This window comes from Peromyscus californicus, unplaced genomic scaffold (assembly GCF_007827085.1).
Source record: "Peromyscus californicus insignis strain IS unplaced genomic scaffold, ASM782708v3 Scaffold_10__1_contigs__length_136768540, whole genome shotgun sequence".
Lineage (NCBI taxonomy): Eukaryota > Metazoa > Chordata > Mammalia > Rodentia > Cricetidae > Peromyscus > Peromyscus californicus.
In genome coordinates, this window is record NW_026294391.1 from 85,792,784 (window position 1) to 85,811,734 (window position 18,951).

Below are 18,951 nucleotides of genomic sequence, written 5' to 3' on the forward strand. Positions count from 1 at the left end.
AGGCTGATTCTCCCGAATAAGTTCTTCCTTTCTATAGAACGCACTAGTTTGGATCACATGTGCTACTCATCTCCCCAAATAGCTGTTGCACCTGGAGCTAAAACAGGGTGGAAATGTGCCAGGGGGAATTGCCTGCAGAAGAAAGTTTTGCCCTTCTTTCCTCCTAAAAAAATGTTAAAGCCTTACATTAGGGAAGGCTGATCGCTGACTCTTTTCTCTGGGTAGCATCACTAAGCCCTTGTGTTGTCAAAACCTGTTTGCAGGATTGATGGCAACAGGCAGGATGTAAACGGTAAAACGAACCTCTAATGCAATCCCCAAAACACAGCAGGAATGGCAGTTATCTTCAGTGCCAAACAGTGATCCCACCAGGAGCTGAATCCGAACCTAGGGACCAAGAAAATCCACTACTAGAGACCCGCGAGGGTACGCGTGTGTGGTGTGTATGTGAGAGACAGAGATGTGTGTGTGTGTGTGTGTGTGTGTGTGTGTGTGTGTGTGTGTGTGTGTGTGTGTGTGTGTGTGTGTGTGTGTGTGTGTGTGTTAGGCAACACGTTTCTTGCAAGCATCTTTTCCAATCCTAGATGCCGTCCTTCGCCCGCCACAAATAAAAGACCATCAATCCAGTCCCCAACACACCGGAAACAGCGACAAGCCCCTGCCCCCCCGACGTCATCAGTGGTCGCCTGCAGTTCAGCCCTATTCTTACTCCCTTTTCCTCGTGGTCCGTACCCATTTCCAGTCTCCTGTCTCCACGCCGCTAGTAGCTACCCTTTCCCCTTTTTTTCCTCTTTCTGGTTTTGAGCCAGGAAAACGCACTGTGATTTCCCCCGTTAGCCCTCTCCCCTCCGGCCTCCGGGAGCAGCGGCGGCGGTGGCAGTAGCTACACCAGCTTAGTCCCAGACGCCTCTGCGAAGGTCGCAGCCATCCAGAATCTCGCCGCATCTTTCCGGGACCACACCGGACACAGTAACACACAGCAAGCATCCCCAGCCGGCTCCAACCTCCAACCAGGGTTTGACCCCGGGAGTTGTTGGGCATTGGCAGGCCAGTTCATTCTTGAAGCCCGGCGTCTATTATGCCAAAACACATACAATGCCTGACCTGCCTCTTTCTCTTTTGTTCGAGGTTGACTCACAAGGTTATCAATCATTCTGAAGTGGGAACTCATTTTCTTGTGTGAATAGTTTATCGTGACTCATATAAGCTGCTGGACCAATTCCGGTCCTCGGTGTGCCGTTTTTGGTGTGTTTGCCTTGAATTTGTAATTTTTAATGTTCTGTATTTTGTGTTCCATGCCTAACTCACTGCATGCCTGGCGCGCAGGGCATTTACGGAAACATAATTTCTGGGTTGGAATCTCCACTCACCCTTGTTCTGACCATGCATTTTGTAAATAAATAAGATTGCAATTCTCTGGCTTCCTCTTCTGAACAATGGGTATATTAGCAGTACCTACCTCTAGTGTGCTAGTGAGAAGAGAAATATTTTGTAGCACAAAGTAGTGTATTATTAGTAAGAATTACGTTTTTTTGAAATTGACGGTATTGCCTTCTCACCTAAGATACCATGACCAATAAATAATAGGTTATAATAATGACCAACAGAGGAGCTTTGATCTAGACAATAAGGCCACGCTTTTGACCCATTGTTATTTCATTCAATAACATTTTCCCTTAGCTGCCCCATTGAAAGTGTACTCTCTGGTGGTCATTAACCTTGCAGATCTACCAGTCTGGTTCCTCTATTGTACTTTAAGAGCTCAAAAGAAAAATAGATTTCTGTTGTGATAGTAGTAGATCTGAGTCCAGAGGCACCTGCTGAAATACTAGTTCTTGTTCCAAGGCTGATGAATTCGACCAGGGACATAAAGTTAGAAGCAGAAATGGAGATTATTTATTACAAAGGAAAAACACAAGAATGAGGATGAGCTAGTGAGCTGCAGGTAGAGCCCCAAAAGTGCTGGAGCATGAAGCCATGTGACCCTTTGTGGCATATTTACATTGCACCCTGCTCTCCTATCTGATTGGAACGCTGACCTTTTGCCGTGTGCTCTGTTTGTTCAATGAAGCTCAGAAGAAGGGCTTGCGGTCTTTCTCTGTCAAAAGGCTTTCTTTGTGTGCTAGTCTTGAGGTAGCTTTCTCCAAACCTCTATTCTCCTGCCACAGTATGATTAACATAAAGGTAAATCAGAAGGATACAAAGTATCTTATTAAATGGAATTAGGCTCCTAGTATTTGTTTCTGCCACCAAGTTTCAGGAATGACAAAAATAATTGATTCTATCTTTTTGTTTTAGTGGTACTGGGAATTGAGCCTAGGGCCTTGCACTTGCTAGGTAAGTGTTCTACCACTGAGCTATGATCCCCCCAACCTCTTCTCAGGTATACTTGAGACCGAATTTTATTAGTTTCCCGTGTTGACTTCAAACTTGTGGTCATATTGCCTCAGTCTCCCATATTAGTAGGATCACAGGTGTGGGTTGTTATGTCTGGTGTTGCCATATTTTTTATCTTCTTTTACGATTTTATTTTGATTCAATTTATTTTTGCTGCAGGCTGGTATTGATCCTGCTACCCATGGCTCCTGAGTTCTGGGAATATAGAGCTGCACTACGACACCCAGGGATGCCCAGTTCTTAACAGGACACTATCCACTGGATCCAGTTGAGGCTCCTAGAGATGTCTGTATGTCGCTTCTTGCATTGTTTTCTGTGGACTAATATGTGCTCTGAAATGTCATGTAAATTTAGTGCTCTAAATGTCCCAGGCCAGTATTTCACCCAGTGAGTTGATGGTCTAGGTCCTCATTTACCGATGTATGGTTCTTGTATTCAGAAGAACTCACTTAGCTACTCTTCCTGGGCTCTTCTCAGCTGTAGGAGATGGCTCTGTTCTCTGCCAGTGGATTCTTAAAAATAGACCACATGTGCTTTTGAAAGGACCCAATCCTTTCCCACAAGCACCTTCAACCTTCCCATGTGAAGAGAGCTATAGAGCCATCCCTGCTCACAATTCACATAACTGACTCATCTGACTTAGGATCACAGTGTTTGTTTCTTTCTTAAACCTCCCCTTTGGGCTTTCCTATGAGGGCATGGCTGTGGAGGAGGGAAAGAGGTGGTGTTCTTGCTGTCTTTATGGAACACTTTCTGGAAGAGCTCATGTCTGCCATGTGATCATATCATCTAATACTATAAGGGAGGGAACAGCAGGTGAAGCAGAGAGTCAGTGAGTAAAATGCATGATGTCAGCACCAAATGAAACATGTTTATTCTTTTATATGCAAAGAAAATTTTAAAATAGATTTGTTCATATGTGGCTCTGAATGTATGTGCTTTCTGAGAATTAGGTATAAGGAGGAATGCTAGGAGACTGCTGGCTTATTGGAAAATTCTGAGATGAAAGGGACTTTGAGGTAAGAAATAAGTGAACACAGTGGTTCAAAACCAGATGAGGCAATTATAGCAGTGGTGACCAGCAATAAAAATGGCATGCTTTCCCTCATCAGAGCTATCTGGGATCCCTGTCAGGATGACACAGTCATGTCTGTGTGCTTATGATACTGGTTCCTGATATTGTGAACATGGACAGCAGTACAGCTTTCCTCCCACAGGCAGGTTAAGTGTGGTAATGAGAGAGAGTTGACTCCTTTGAATGCTATGTGTGGTCCAGTTTTAAGACTCCCCTGACAGAGGACAGGATAGTCTCCTATAGCTTAGAAAAAGACAGGGGAGACAGCAAGAAGGGCGGCAGATGGCTTTTAAAGCAAGACCCACACAGTGGTAAATGAATGCCTGGACCATCAACTCACTGGCTGAGATACTGGTCTGGGAACACTTTGGGGTAATTTCAAAAGCTGGAACTAGAAGCCAGGACTATGGAATCCCACCTTTGTGCCCTCCTGAATTACTGCAAGCTATAGCTGTCAGAAAGCTTCTCACCATCTTGGAAAAAGTTTCTTGTTCAGTGAGGAAAGTAGAATTGATTCCATGCTTTTACAGGGTGATCCTGAAGATGGAACACCATTCTATGTGTGCGGATCACAAACACTTTGCAAAAGCAACCCCTTTCTGTGAATGAGATCTTGGGGTGCTTATGAAATGGAGGAATCAGTGAGCTGTCAAGTTTTTCCAGGATAGTGCTGAGCACATAGGGTTAGGTGCACAGGATGGAGGACATTAGTAGAAAGAGGAGATGGAGCCGGGCGGTGGTGGCTCATGCCTTTAATCCCAGCACTCAGGAGGCAGAGGCAGGCGGATCTCTGTGAGTTCAAGGCCAGCCTGGGCTACAGAGTGAGTTCCAGGAAAGGTGCAAAGCTATATAGAGAAACCAAAAAAAAAAGAAAGAAAGAAAGAGGAGATGGGATACTTGTGTGGTTTGGAGATAAGATTTCATCCACTTTTCCAATAGCATTGGCATTACCTGAGCCCACTTTTTCTTCTGGGAACGATTTTTGGTTCTCAGCTTATTTTGCTATGCAACAGTTTGCTTCTGAGTTCAAAGCATGATTCAGGGAAAATGGTCTGTGCAGCTGTGTATTGCAGCAGCAGTGGGGGTGATTGATGGGGTGCAGGAGCAGGGAAATGTGGCCAGCCTTGACAGGGGTGGGGGGTTCTTGGCATCATTGTGGAATGCTTTCTACGAGAGCTCATGTCTGCAGTGGAATCATCTAATACTATGAAGGAGGGAACAGAGCAGGGAAAGCAGATGGTCAGTGAACAAAGTACATGATGTCAGTACCCAATGAATCTTTTGTTTACTTTTTTAATGTTCAAAGAAAATTTTAAACCAAAATTGGTTCTCTTGTTCATACTATTTTATGAATTATTCTAAAAAATATTACATACTTCCTCATTTAACAAATTAGAAGCTTAGTGAGGTGGTAGTGTCTTTAGGCAGGCAGATCTCTGTGAGTTTGAGGCCAGCCTGGTCTACAGAGCAAGTCCCAGGACAGCCAGGGGCTACACGGAGAAACCCTGTCTCAGGGAAAAAAAAAACAATTAAGCTTTTAACTTATTTTGTTTGTTTGTTTGCTTTTTGTTTTGTTTTGGTTGAGGCTTGGTTTTTTGTTTGTCTGGTTTTTTTTTTTTTTGGTTTTTTTGTTTTGTTTTGTTTTTTGAGACAGTGTTTCTCTGTGTAGCCCTGGCTGTCCTGGAACTTGCTCTATAGACCAGGCTGGCCTTGAATTTACAGAAATCCACCTGCCTCTGTCTCCTGAGTGCTGGGATTAAAGGAATGTGCCACCACACCTGGCTTGTGAATAATGTTTTGATAAATGATGCTGTAGTTCTATCCTTTTAGTTTGTGTCAAAAGAGGAATTGATTGCTGGACCACAAGGTAGTTCTATTTTAAATATTTGAGGAACTACTATACTGTCCTTTCTAGTGCCTGTATCAATCTACATTTCCACCAACAGTATATAGGGTTCTGTTTTCCCTACATCCTTGCCAATATTTGGTATGTTTTATTTTTTAACAATTTTTATGTGCACTGGTGCTTTGCCATGGGTGTCAGATCCCCTGGAACTGGAGTTACAGACAGGTGTGAGCTGCCATGTGGGTGCTGGGAATTGAACCTGGATCTTCTGGAAGACCAGTCAGTGCTCTTAACTGCTAAGTCATCTTTCCAGCCTGATTGATATCTTTTATTTCTTGATAATAACTATCATAGCAAATATAAGGTGGTATCTGGATTTTATTTTATTTTAATTCACCTAATGCTTAATGGTGTTGCACATTTTTACATTTTTATATGCTTCTTGGCCATTTGTACATCCTCTCTGGAAAAATGTCTAGGGCTGGGGAAATAACTCAGTGGTACAGCACATGCCTGCCATTCATGAAGCCACAAAAGCCAAGCTTTGGCCACTTAATTAGGACATATGGAAGCTGCCCTAATATTGGGGGAACTGAAAAAGGATAGTGTAGGCTAGAGAAGGAAGAGGAGAATGCTGGGAGGTGGAAGGAAAGGAGACACGGCCAACCACCATGGGGAGAAGCATGATGTAAGATACCAGTAAGCCACGAGCCACGTGGCAAAGTATAGATTTATACAAATGGGTTAATTTAAGATATAAGAACAGATAGCAAGAAGCCTGCCATGGCCATACAGTTTATAAATAATATAAGTCTCTGTGTTTACTTGGGGGACACGAGTGGGAGAGATTTGTCCCGACTGCCGGCAGGCCGGGACACAAAAAAACTTCAGCTACAAACATGCTTTGGGAAAAAACTGGAAATCCACGAACAGAAGAATAGTATTCCCATATCCTTCTCCTTATACAAAAATCAGTTGAAATGGATCAAAAACCTTAATTTAAAACCTCCAATGTTGAAAATTCTAGAGGAAAATATAGAGACTATTTGTCAAGACACTGGGTGGGCAAGAAATTTCTAAACGGAACTTTAGTAGCACATTAACTCACCCCCAAGTATCATCAGATGGGAAATACATGGATTGAAAAAGTTTCGGTACAGAAAAGGAAAGTATCAGCACAGCAGACAGGCAGTACACAAAATGAGAAAATCTTTACCAGCTATATTTCTTTTTTTTTCTTTTGCAATACAGTTCAATTCTACATATCAGCCACGGATTCCCTTGTTCTCCCCCCTCCCGCCCCCCTCACCTTCCCCCTAGCCCACCCCCTATTCCCACCTCCTCCAGGGCAAAGACTCCCCCGAGGACTGAGATCAACCTGGTAGACTCAGTCCAGATAGGTCCAGTCCCCTCCTCCCAGGCCGAGCCAAGCGATCCTGCATAGGCCCCAGGTTTCAAACAGCCAACTCATGCAATGAACACAGGACCCGGTCCCACTGCCTGGATGCCTCCCAAACAGATCAAGCCAATCAACTGTCTCACCCATTCAGAGGGCCTGATCCAGTTGGGGACCCCTCAGCCATTGGTTCATAGTTCATGTGTTTCCATTTGTTTGGCTATTTGTCCCTGTGCTTTATCCAACCTTGGTCTCAACAATTCTCGCTCATATAAACCCTCCTCATTCTCGCTAATTGGACTCCCAGAGATCCACCCGGGGCCTAGCCATGGATCTCTGCATCCAGATCCCTCAGTAGTTGGATGGGGTTTCTAGCATGACAATTAGGGTGTTTGGCCATCCCATCACCAGAGTAGGTCAGTTCGGGCTGTCTCTCAATCATTGTCAGCAGTCTGTTGTGTGGGTATCTTTGTGGATTTCTGTGGGCCTCTCTAGCACTTTGCTTCTTCCTATTCTCATGTGGTCTTCATTTACCATGGTCTCCTATTCCTTGTTCTCCCTCTCTGTTCTTGATCCAGCTGGGATCTCCCGCTCCCCCAAGCTCTTTTTCCCTCGACCCTCACCCTTCACTACCCCCACTCATGTCCAGGCTGTTCATGTAGATCTCTTCCATTTCTCTGTCATTGGGCGATCCTTGTGTCTTTCTTGGGGTCCTGTTTTCCAGGTAGTCTCCCTGGTGATGTGAGTAGCAGTCCAGTCATCCTTGTTCCACATCTAGTATCCTCCTATGAGTGAGTACATACCATGTTTGTCTTTCTGAGTCTGGGTTACCTCACTCAGGATGATTTTTTCTAGATGCATCCATTTGTCTGCAAACCTCATGATGCCATTGTTTTTCTCTGCTGAGTAGTATTCCATTGTGTATATGTACCACATTTTATTTATCCATTCTTCCGTTGAAGGGCATTTAGGTTGTTTCCATGTTCTGGCTATTACAAACAATGCTGATATGAACATAGCTGAACAAGTGCTCTTGTGGTATGATTGAGCATTCCTTGGGTATATGTCCAAGAGTGGTATAGCTGGATATTGGGGGAGATGGATTCCCAATTTTCTAAGAAAGCACCATATTGATTTCCAAAGTGGTTGTACAAGCTTGCATTCCCACCAGCAGTGGAGGAGAGTTCCCCTAGCTCCACATCCTCTCCAGCATAAGGTGTCTTCAGTGTTTTTGATCTTAGCCATTCTGACAGGCGTAAAGTGGTATCTGAGAGTTGTTTTGATTTGCATTTCCCTGATGATTAGGGATGTTGAGCAATTCCTTAAATGTCTTTCAGCCATTTGAGTTTCCTCTATTGAGAATTCTCTGTTTAGTTCTATAGCCCATTTCTTAATTGGACTGTTGGGCATTACCAGCTATATTTCTAATGGGGGCTAATATCCAGAATTTAACAAAGATCTACAGAATTTAAACACCAAATAAATAAAACTGCCAATAGACAAATGGGCTAATGAGATGAATAGACACTTTTCAAAAGAAAAAAATATAAATGGCCAGTAACTATTTTAAACATAAATGGCCAGTTTGACATCCCTAGTCATGAGAAAAATGCAAATTAAAACTACTTCGAGTCAGGCATGGTAGTGAGTACCTTTAGGTCCAGCACTCAGAAGGCAGAGGCAGGAGTTTGATGTTAGCCTGGTCTACATAGTGGTTTCTAAGCCAACCAGAGCTACAAAGTAAGTCCCTATCTCAAAAAAATAAATAAATGGAGTAAATAAAAAGTGCTTTGAGGCCGGGCGGTGGTGGCGCACGCCTTTAATCCCAGCACTCGGGAGGCAGAGCCAGGCGGATCTCTGTGAGTTCGAGGCCAGCCTGGGCTACCAAGTGAGTCCCAGGAAAGGCGCAAAGCTACACAGAGAAACCCTGTCTCAAAAAAACAAAAAAAAAAAAGTGCTTTGAGACGGGCAGTGGTGGCACATGCCTTTAATCCCTGCAGGTGGCACATGCCTTTAATCCCTGCAGGTGGCACATACCTTTAATCCCAGGACCTGGGAGGCAGAGATGGGCAGATCTCTGAGTTTGAGGCCAACCTGGGCTACAGAGCAAGTTCTAGGACAGCCAGAGCTACACAGAGAAACCTTTTCTCAACAAAACAAAACAAAACAAAACAAAACAAAACAAAACAAAAACCTTTGAGATCCCACGTCACCCCAGTCCAAATGGCTGTTATCAAGAAATCTGACAACAAATATTTATTGCAAAGGCTGTGGAAAGAAGAACCCTTAGTCAGTGCTGGTGGAGGTGCAAGTTAATGCAGCCACTATGGAAAGCAGTTTGGAAGTTCCTTAAACATTTAACTATTATATGATCCAGCTATTCCACTCCTGGACATATACCCAAAGAACTTCATATCCTCACTCACAGATATTTGCACAGCCATGCTTATTGCTGCTCTGTTTATGTAGCAAGGCAGTGGAAACAACCTATATGTCCATCAACAGATGAGCAGATAATGAAAATCGTACACATACACGTTGTAATGTTATTCAGCTAGAAATAGAAATGAAATTTGCAGGAAAATTAGTGGAGCTGTAAAATATAATATTAAGCAATATGACTTTAAGAAAGAAAAAATCACATTCTCCCTCTTATGAAGACTGGCCTATAATATATGCATGTATAGATGTAGACAGGTGTAAACATGGTTATAGTATAACATTTAGGAAAGAGACCAAATGCGGGAAATATTAAGTGACAAGGAATGACAGAATTATAATCATAGCTGGCAGTAGTGGCTCACACCTTTAATGCCAGTGCTTGGGAGGCAGAGGCAGGCAAACTCTATGAGTTCAAGGCCATCCTTGTCTACTGAGTGAGGTCTGGGATAGCCAGGGCTTCACAACACAATAAAACTCTATCTCAAAAAAACAAAAAGAAAAAAAGAAAAAGAAAATATAGTCATAAAATTGTAATTGATAGAGAAAGTATAAAACACTAAGTGAAGCTGCATGGCTTCAAAATGGCCAGTCTAACCATATAGATTTGACTGAGGTGTTGAAATGTGCCAGTCATAGGAATTAATTATCGCAAATGTACTTGTTTCCTTGCCATTTTTCTGAGAACTGGGAAAGGCAAGGTGCATGTGACACTGATTACTGTGACTCTGCTTTTGGAAGTTTGTAGGTGTGCATGATTATATACAGCTCACCTACAGGGACAGAAACCTTTAGGTCAAGATATGCATATTTATTTCAAATAGTAAATGTGCTTTCATAGCGTTTGGAATTTGTACTCAGGATACAATGAATTTGTAGAATGTGAAACAGAAACTGTGTTTGCCCAAACTGACAATGCTTCTATAATAGTATTTATTCAGTTTCATGGGGGAAATGAAGGAAGTGGAAAAAAAATGGACTCTCTGTGTATGTGGGCCTATGTGTTTCTAATTCTGCCAACCCAGTTTTTGTTCTTTGTTTGTTTTTAAGGCAGGGTCTTACTCTGTAGTCCAGACTGGCTTGGAACTCAATATGTAGCCTATACCAGCCTTAAACTTGAATCAATCAGGCCTCAGTCTCATAAGCACTCATAAGCTATTACAGGCTTTGAGCCACTGTACCCAGCCTCCACCACCTCAAAAATAGCCCCCAGTTGCAACTCTATCTTTGGTTCAGACCAGAACTAACTTTCAGTCTCAGGTTTAGAAATGTCATAAAATGTGATTGTTTATATCCCAGGAAAACAGCAGAAACAGAACTGTAAAAGTCCCCAAGCTTAAGAGGTTTGATCCCATAAACCCCAGTAAGAAGTTAAAGTTCCCCTCTTCCACGGCTGTGACCGTGTGATCCAATACAACTGCAGTCTTCACTTTGACCAGGAGGTGGCATCCAAGCGGTACCAGCTATGCATTTTAATTGAAAGGGTGGACATTTTGCAGAGAAATAGATGTGGTGACAGGGTATGTTGTGCTAAGAGTCTTAGTTGGAAATGTCATTGTGTGTTAAAACTCATTTACTATCGACTCAAATCTCCCCGGCATTCTCTGATCTATCTTGGCTGTATTCTGTGTAAATTAAGATGTGCATACTCTGAAGAGCAGGGTGTTCATTTTCCATCACCACACCTATCACAGACCGAGAGGCCAGCTCCCAATCTGCTCCAGGGTAGCAAAAAGAAGACCTCAGAGTAGCGAGGGTTTAGGACAAATTCTTATCTGGGGGCTAGACCTTGTCTATCTGAGGGGGGAAATAAGCACGGGTGCTTTCTGATGGTAACTTCCTCTTTACTTCATCTTGAAAAATCTCTCTGAAAAATCTCTCTTTACAGCTTCCTAATCAGCTCTTCATCCCTTCTCATTCTCCACTCAGCAGCTTTTATAATTCACTTTCACTGCCTCCACATCTCTCTCTCTACACCTTTCCTCCTCTGTCTCTCTCTGTCTCTCTCTCTGTCTCTCTGTCTCTCTGTCTCTCTGTCTCTCTCTCTCTCTGCTGCTGCTGTTCCTCAGCCCCTCTCTCTACATCACTCCTGCTCTGTCCCACAGCTAAATTCTGGACAACTATAAGTTACATTTTCAGGGCCCTACCCATTCTCAAAACACAGGATAAGTCAGGTAGTTTCTTTTAGGCTAGTAATGTCACAATGACCCATGCATGTAGCTCTAAGTTGGTGAGGGGTCCCAGACAATAAATAATTGGCTGAATCTTGAGCGGTCAGGGTACGTGCAGAAAGGGAGCTACTGCAAGGACTATGTCTTGATGTAAACAGCCTGGCTTTGATTTAGCAATAGACAACACCTGGGAATTAGTCTTTGTGGTTCGCTGTAGAGGCAGCTTAGTCTGTTTTGGACTAGTTCTAAGGTCTTTGCAAAATATGTAAAGGACTGTCTTTGAGACAGATGAATACTGTTACTTTTCTGTGTCAATATAGAAGAATATTCTGGTAATATTTCTGTTCATCAGAATTATACAGCTTAAACAGAAATCCACAGCTAAATGTGTGCCCAGAGATGAAAAACACACTGCTAAAGGGCTGTGGGAAGCACCCACAGCTGTTCTTATTAGGGAGGCATAACAGTGGCACCTGAGAAAGTCACAAACAGAAAACAACCTGTTTCCACAGCCAGTGACCCCACGGCTTTGCCAGGTGGAGCTCCCCATCGGGGAGTTTATACATCTGGTCGGTCGACTTGTCAAACACTAGTTGTCACCTGCTGTATACTCCCACGGCCCTCAGCAAGCACCCTTGTACAGGGTTTTCTAGACTTTTCCCCCACTCTGTCCTGTGCCACCTCCTCTTCAGGATGCTATGGAACAGCTAACCAGACCCCACTCTGGCGCCCAGTTCTCTGTCAGTCAGGATCGTTGGGCTGCCCTGTGCCTGCTTGGGACTGGTTCCCAAGTTGCATGAGAGCTAGCTGGTGTTTCGTGATGTGTTTTTACAATATTCTTCCACACTGGCATTTTTTAGATGGAGTTAGAATCATTTTGTGTAAGCTACTTTTAAAGATGGGAAAAATCTATTCTCCTGCTCAATGTGTAAGCTTTTTTTTTTTTTTTTTTTTTTTTTTTTTTGGTTTTTTTTCAAGACAGGGTTTCTCTGTGTAGCTTTGGCGCCTGTTCTGGGACTCGATTTGTAGCCCAGGCTGGCCTCGAACTCACAGAGATCCACCTGGCTCTGCCTCCCGAGTGCTGGGATTAAAGGCATGCGCCACCACCGCCTGGCATGTAAGACACCTTTGGTCATGGGGGTGAGCTTGTGCCACTTTGTGATAGAATTCTGATCTGCAGCTTGAACACCACTGAGCAGGAAGGTAGAAAGGAGTGGCTGTGGCCAACCCATCTTCCGCGTTTTGAGAAACCTAGTTAGATAGGGGACAGTCCTAGTATACAGAGATACTATGGGCCACCTGACAGAAGGTCTGGCCTATAATCATTGTAGGGTAAAAGGGCCAGCCAAAGAAACACACCCTGATCCTGAAACCAGAGCTAAAGAAACCTACCCTGGCACTGAAACCAGAGCTAGTGAAAGAAACACACTTTGGCCCTGAAACCAGAGCCAAAGAAACACACTTTGTCCCTGACCAACTCAGCAGAAAAACCAACCAATCCCTGAGCAGGAAAACCAACCAGATTGAAATCTGACCAATTCCCACCCTGAAAATCTTCACCCTGGAAAAACTCTGCCCCTAAGAAGCTCAATATAAGCCCTGTACCTGTTCAGCTGCCTTTTTTCACCCTGGCAGAGGCAGCCACTCTTCTGGATTCCTCCTTCCCAATTAATCTCTTGAATGAGTTTTGGGTGAGACCTTGTTTAGCTGGAGTGGAGCAGAGCAGAGAAGCAATGGACACCTCTACTGAGAAATGCCTTTCCCTGGAGTAGGAGCAGACTACTACATTTCTGCAGGAGTTTCCCCCTTAGCAGAGTGAAGCAAAGAAGTAACAACTTTCACCAGAGCAGAGAAGCAATGGACATCTCTGCTGGGAAACTCCCTTAGTGGAGCAGAGCAGAGAAGCAATCATGAAGAGAAAATTTTATGTGAAATAAAATATTTTATGCTTTGAATTTTCTGGATAAATACTGCCTTACTGTTTTCCCTTGTCTCTCCTTTCTCCTCTCTCTGATTTCTCTTCTCTCCTCAATTCCACATTCCCCTCTCTCTCCTCCCATCCCACCCCTCCCCTCTTCCTCTTCCTAATGCCTTTTTCTCCCTCCCCCTCCCCTCTCCTGGCAGAATCTTCCTGTGCAGTCTACATTGGTCTGGAATTCATTATGTAGCACAGGATGCATTGAATCCCTCTGTCTCAGTGCTCTCTGAATACTGGAATTTACATGTATACACCACTGTACCTGTCTAGAGCAATAATTTCTATAACATTTTAAACTAATTTTCAAATGAAGTCAATGAAATGATTCCTAATGATAGTCTGCTATACTTATAGATCAGTGCCTAGCCCAATTGTCATCAGAGGGGCATCATCCAAAAACTGATGGGAACAGAGAGATGCAGAGACCCACAGCCAAACATTAGGTGGAGCCAGGAAACCCCGCAGGAACGGGGGAGGAAGGGTTATAGGAGCCAGAGGGATAGAGGACACCACAAGAACACGGCCCACAAAATTAACTAAGCAGGGCTCACAGGGAATCACAGAAACTGAATCGACAAACACAGACCCTGTATGGGACTGTGCTAGGTCCTCTGCATATATGTTATGGTTGTGTAGCTGGGTGTTCTTGTGGGACTCCCAATAATGAGAGTGGGGGTGTTTCTGACTCTTTTGCCTGTGCTTGGAACCCTAGTCTTCCTATCTGGTTGCCTCTACCAGCCTTGATATGAGGGTTTGTGCCTAGTCTTATAGTAACTTTGTTAGGCCATGTTGGGTGGATATCCCTGGAGAGGCTTGCTCTTTCTTATAAAAAGGGAAACAGAGGAAGAATGGATCTGGAGGAAAGGGGAGGTGGGAGGAGGGAGTGGGAGCAGTGGAGGGAGGGGAAACTTTGCTCAGGGTGAATGTATGAGAGAAAAATAAAAAATAATAATAAAATAATTTTCTGGAAAAAAACTAATTTTCAAGAAAATATCACATTATTTTTTGCTGGTTGAGTGTTTCACGGTGTGGATGTTCCAAAATTTACTCATTAGTATACTAGTGATAAAATTTAGTGCCTTTACTGGTTTTGTGTGACAAATAACAATATCTGTAATACCCTGCTACTGACTCTCACATATATTTGAATATATGTGAATTTCTGTTAATGCAAAGCACTCTTACCCATTTTCACAACATTGCTGTGTGAATGCACTTGTTTCATCATATATTTGAAATGATTGAACATCAGATAGTGAAGAAATAGTCTTGCATCCTTGTTTTCATTACAACTTGGTTTTGCTGTCTCCAAAACCTCTGCCTATGGAATTAACACAGTACATTTTAAGAACACCATGTTGCTTGGTGTATTCTGATATTCCCTGTCATAAGCCTTGTATGAGGAGCATTTTCAGGGTCTGTATACTGCTAACGGGAACAGTTTAGGAGCAAGTCCATGTGACCATTTGCAAAATGAAGTGAGTGTGCCTTGTTTGTGCCCAGCAAACTAGCTTAGAAAATTACAGTATTCTAAAGAGCCTGTCTGGTGTACGTATATCTGTGCGTAAGAGAAAGTGTGGTGGTTGGGGGAGGGGAGTCGTGGCACCCACTCCCTCTTCTTCCTTTTCTGTTTCAGGGTTTTGTGTCCTGTTTGAATTCCTTTCCCAATGTGAGCCTGGAAAAGGAGGACGAGAATGCTGAGCACGGCAGTCCTATGACCAGGGCTTTACCAGCATCCCTCACACTGCCCTGAGAGTGACTTTGTGCAAGGAAAACTGGTGGTGTAAGGGTGTACACCTATTTACGCTGAGGTTGGCACTGCCATACCGACACTAAAAAAGGTCGTGTCATTTGGACTCCTTGAAGACAAAGAGGGATGGTCCTAGATTCTGTATGAAACCCACTCTCTGCCATTGCTGTAGTTGGAAGGTGTGGAAGTGGTGAGATGTATACTGGCATTTATTTATTTATCTACAAAAAGGAGCCTAAAGTTAGCACCTGTGGTAGGGAGTGGAAACATGATTATTGTGTAGAATTACACAGATATACAGTCAGAGGGGTTTCAGGATAGCTACCACTTGTGACATAGTTGATTTTCAAATATTCATTTTTACATAAAATGTTCAGCAACAACATTATATGACAGTGCTTTGGTATGGTGGACGTCAGGCCAATATTATGTTCTAACAGCTTTCCTATAACTTGCATACAATAAAATCTACCCATTTGAAAGATACAATGTGATGACTTATAGTAATAAACAGAGTGGTGCAACTGAGGTTTAGATGTTTCCATCACCCTCCGATGTTCCATCCTGCCTCCGTTCAGTTAAACCCCAATTCCCTCCCTCAACTTAGGAACCACAAATATTCTTCATGTCTTTACAGTTGCCATTTCAGTCATTGCATAAGAATGGAATTACACAACATTTAGTCTTCCTTTTTATTTTTACTTTTTTGAGACAGGTCTCATTGTAACCCAGGCTAGCCTTGAACTCACTATCTACTTGTATATGACCTTGAACTCCTCCTGATCGTAGTGAGTACTGGAGTTACAGCTATATACCACTACACCCAGATTAGTAGGGACTCAAAATCAAACCCAGGACTTGGGCAAACAATCTATCAAGCGAGCTACATCCTAGCTCATTGCATTTAATCTTTTGCATCTGGTTTCCTTCAGTTCACCTGCTCATTCCTGATCAAAAATATTAGTACTTCATCCCATAAATTGTGAAAAGTATAATATTGTGTCTTATTTAGCCATGCATTCAACGGTAAACACATGGGTTGTTTCTAGTATTCTGAATGATGATGGTACAGATATCTGTATACAAATTTTTATGTGTATGTATCTTTTTGTTTATTTTGGGTGTTGTCCCAATTGCTTTTTATTGTCAACTTAATTAACTCGGGAAGAGGAAACCCAAACTGAAGAATTTCTCATATCAGTTTTGGCCTGTGGCCAAGATTTTGAGAGATTGTCTTAACTGATGATTGATATGACCGAGCCCACTCTAGGTGGCACCATCGCTAGACAAGTGGGCATGGACTGTATAATAAAGCTAGACTATGAGCCTGGTAGCAAGCCAGTAAGCAGGTTTCCTTCATGGTTTCTGCTCCAGATCCCTGCTTTGAGTTCCTTCCCTGACTGCCCTCAGTAACGGACCATTACCTGGAAATGCAAACCGAAATTAGCCCTTCTTGTCCCCAAGTTGTTTTATTACAGCAACAGAAAGCAAGGTAGCAGAGATCTGTACATAGTGTAGTTGGTGAGACACGTGGGAACTCCCTGCTTAACTGTTTGAAGAAATGCAAGGCTATGATCAAGACTGCCAATAATGCGCCTCCAATTCCTCCCTTTATTTTTCTCTTCCTTCTTGAGTCAAGGTCATACTATGCAAGCCAGGCTGGCCTCAAATTCACTGTGTAACCTACCAGAGTTACCTCAAACTCATGCCAATTGCCAGTCCTTCTGCCTTGGCCTCCCAGAATGCTGAGATTGCAAGTGTGTCTCCACATAGCTCATATCCCCAGCAGCCCTGAGGAGCATGGACTTTGTCTGTAGTTTTCCTCCTTATGTAGACCTGGGTCGTAGGTTTTGAGAGGCAATATCTGAGAAGTGAAGTATTATATTCATCACACCAAATCTGGGAGTACATAGTATCACAGATAACTTTAATCTTCATCACTTGATCAAGGTGGTGAGTAGGTACATTTCTGTTGCTGCTGCTCTCAGCTTGCTGCTCATGACAACATGCCTGCCTGCTGTCATGCTTCCCTGCCACAATAGTGATGGACTATTACCCCTTTGGGATTGTGAATCATGATCCCAAGGAAATCCTTCCTCCTATAAGTCCCCTTCCACATGGCATTCTATAACAGCAATAGAAGAGTCACTAATATATCAGTCTAACCCTGGAAAATAAACCTCAACCCCACCACAACTTAATCCTTATTAAATATTACAGACACCTCTACTGAACAAAGAATTAAAAAAAAAAACTCAACCAACAAACTTTCCTAGATGTGTAAATTCTAACACAAAATCATAAATAACATGAAAACCCAAGACACCATATGTCCTCCAAAAATTACCAATCTCAGAGTATCAGCACATTATGACACCAACTTAGATGAAATTCAAGATAAATATCTCACAAGAACGAACATAAATATCTAAAGAGATCAGAGAGAACCCGAATAAATTCCTGACTGAATTCCAAGAGAACACAAATGGCTGAATAAAGCAAAAATAAGAACGCAAAGTTCAATATGGAAATAGAAATACTTGAGCCGAACTGAAAGCAAACTGGAAATTAAAAAGTTCAAAAAGTCCAATAAAAGGCTCAGAAGAAAGCTCCGTTGACAGAGTCAATCATGTAGACGACAGAACATCAGGCCTGAAGCTACACTGCAGACGAGGGACTAATATCCAGAATTTACAAAGAATTGCAGAAATTAAATACCAAGAGGATAAAACTGCAAACAGCAAATGGGCAAATGAACTGAATAAAGAATTTTCTAAAAAAAAAAAAAAAAAAAAAAAAAAAAAAAAAGGACACAAGTGTCCGATGACTATTTTTTTAAAGTGTTCCATATCTTAGCCATCAGGGAAATGCAAATTAAAACTACTTTGATGTACCACCACACCTCAGTCAGAATGGCTATCATCAACAAATCTGACAACAAATGTTGGAGCATATGTGAGAAATGAACCTTCATTCACTGTTGATGAGGGTGTAAATACAGTGGAATCATTTTGGAGATTTCTCAAACAAGCTAAAAGCAAATCTGCCATATGGCCCAGTTACTTCACTTCTGGGCATATATCCAAAGAACTCCAAACTACCACAGATATAGTTGCACCCCAATATTTATTGATGATTTATTCACTATAGCAAACAATTGGAATCAACCTAGTTGTCCATAAACGGATGAATAGATAATGAAAATTTGATATGTATTAAAAATGGAGGGCTGGAGAGATGGCTCAGAGGTTAAGAGCACTGACTGCTCTTCTAGAGGTCCTGAGTTCAATTCCCAGCAACCACATGGTGGCTCACAACCATCTGTAATGAGATCTGGTGCCCTCTTCTGGCCTGCAGTCATACACGCTGTATACATAATAAATAAATAAATCTTTAAAAAAAAAAATGGAATAGTACTCAGCTCTAAAGAAAACTGAAATTTAAAATGTTCAGGAAAAGGGGTGGACTTGGAATGTATAACATTAAGTGACTTCACTGTAGAGATCCACAGAGGTTTCCTAGTGAGAACTTACTCAGGGTCTGAGAATCTGAGCTTTACCCAGCAGGGCTGCATAATGGGATGATTTGACCACGAGCATGGTTACCAGGTGTTTGGAAAGGTCTGCACTTGGCTGTGTGGTGTGCTTTGATCTAGCAAAGGGAAGGTCTTTTGCCTTGCCCCTTGGCATTGTTATAAAAAACTGTTTTGAAGAGGCAGAAGGGGCTAGTGGATTTTGATCCAGGTCCTCCCAAGCTATCCTGTGTTTCTGTCTTTCTCCTCTTGGCTATCTTTCTATCTAAAAGTTTCTTATCCCTCTCTCCTCCTCATAGGAACCCCTTTAAAAGGTGGAAGCTGGGGCCGGGCGGTGGTGGCGCACGCCTTTAATCCCAGCACTCGG

At 42.8% G+C, this 18,951-nt stretch overlaps 1 long non-coding RNA gene across 2 annotated transcripts; it reads left to right on the forward strand.

Moving 5' to 3' along the window:
- The first annotated feature begins 569 nt into the window (after window positions 1-569).
- On the forward strand, window positions 570-15,833 carry LOC128108993 (uncharacterized). Of its 2 annotated transcripts, none has more exons than XR_008217629.1 (4): window positions 570-2,184; window positions 2,299-2,337; window positions 2,557-2,686; window positions 14,939-15,833. It is a non-coding gene; the product is annotated as an uncharacterized LOC128108993 (long non-coding RNA). The 2 variants fall into 2 exon arrangements; XR_008217628.1 differs by having other exon boundaries at window positions 574-1,245.
- Window positions 15,834-18,951: the final 3,118 nt, after the last annotated feature.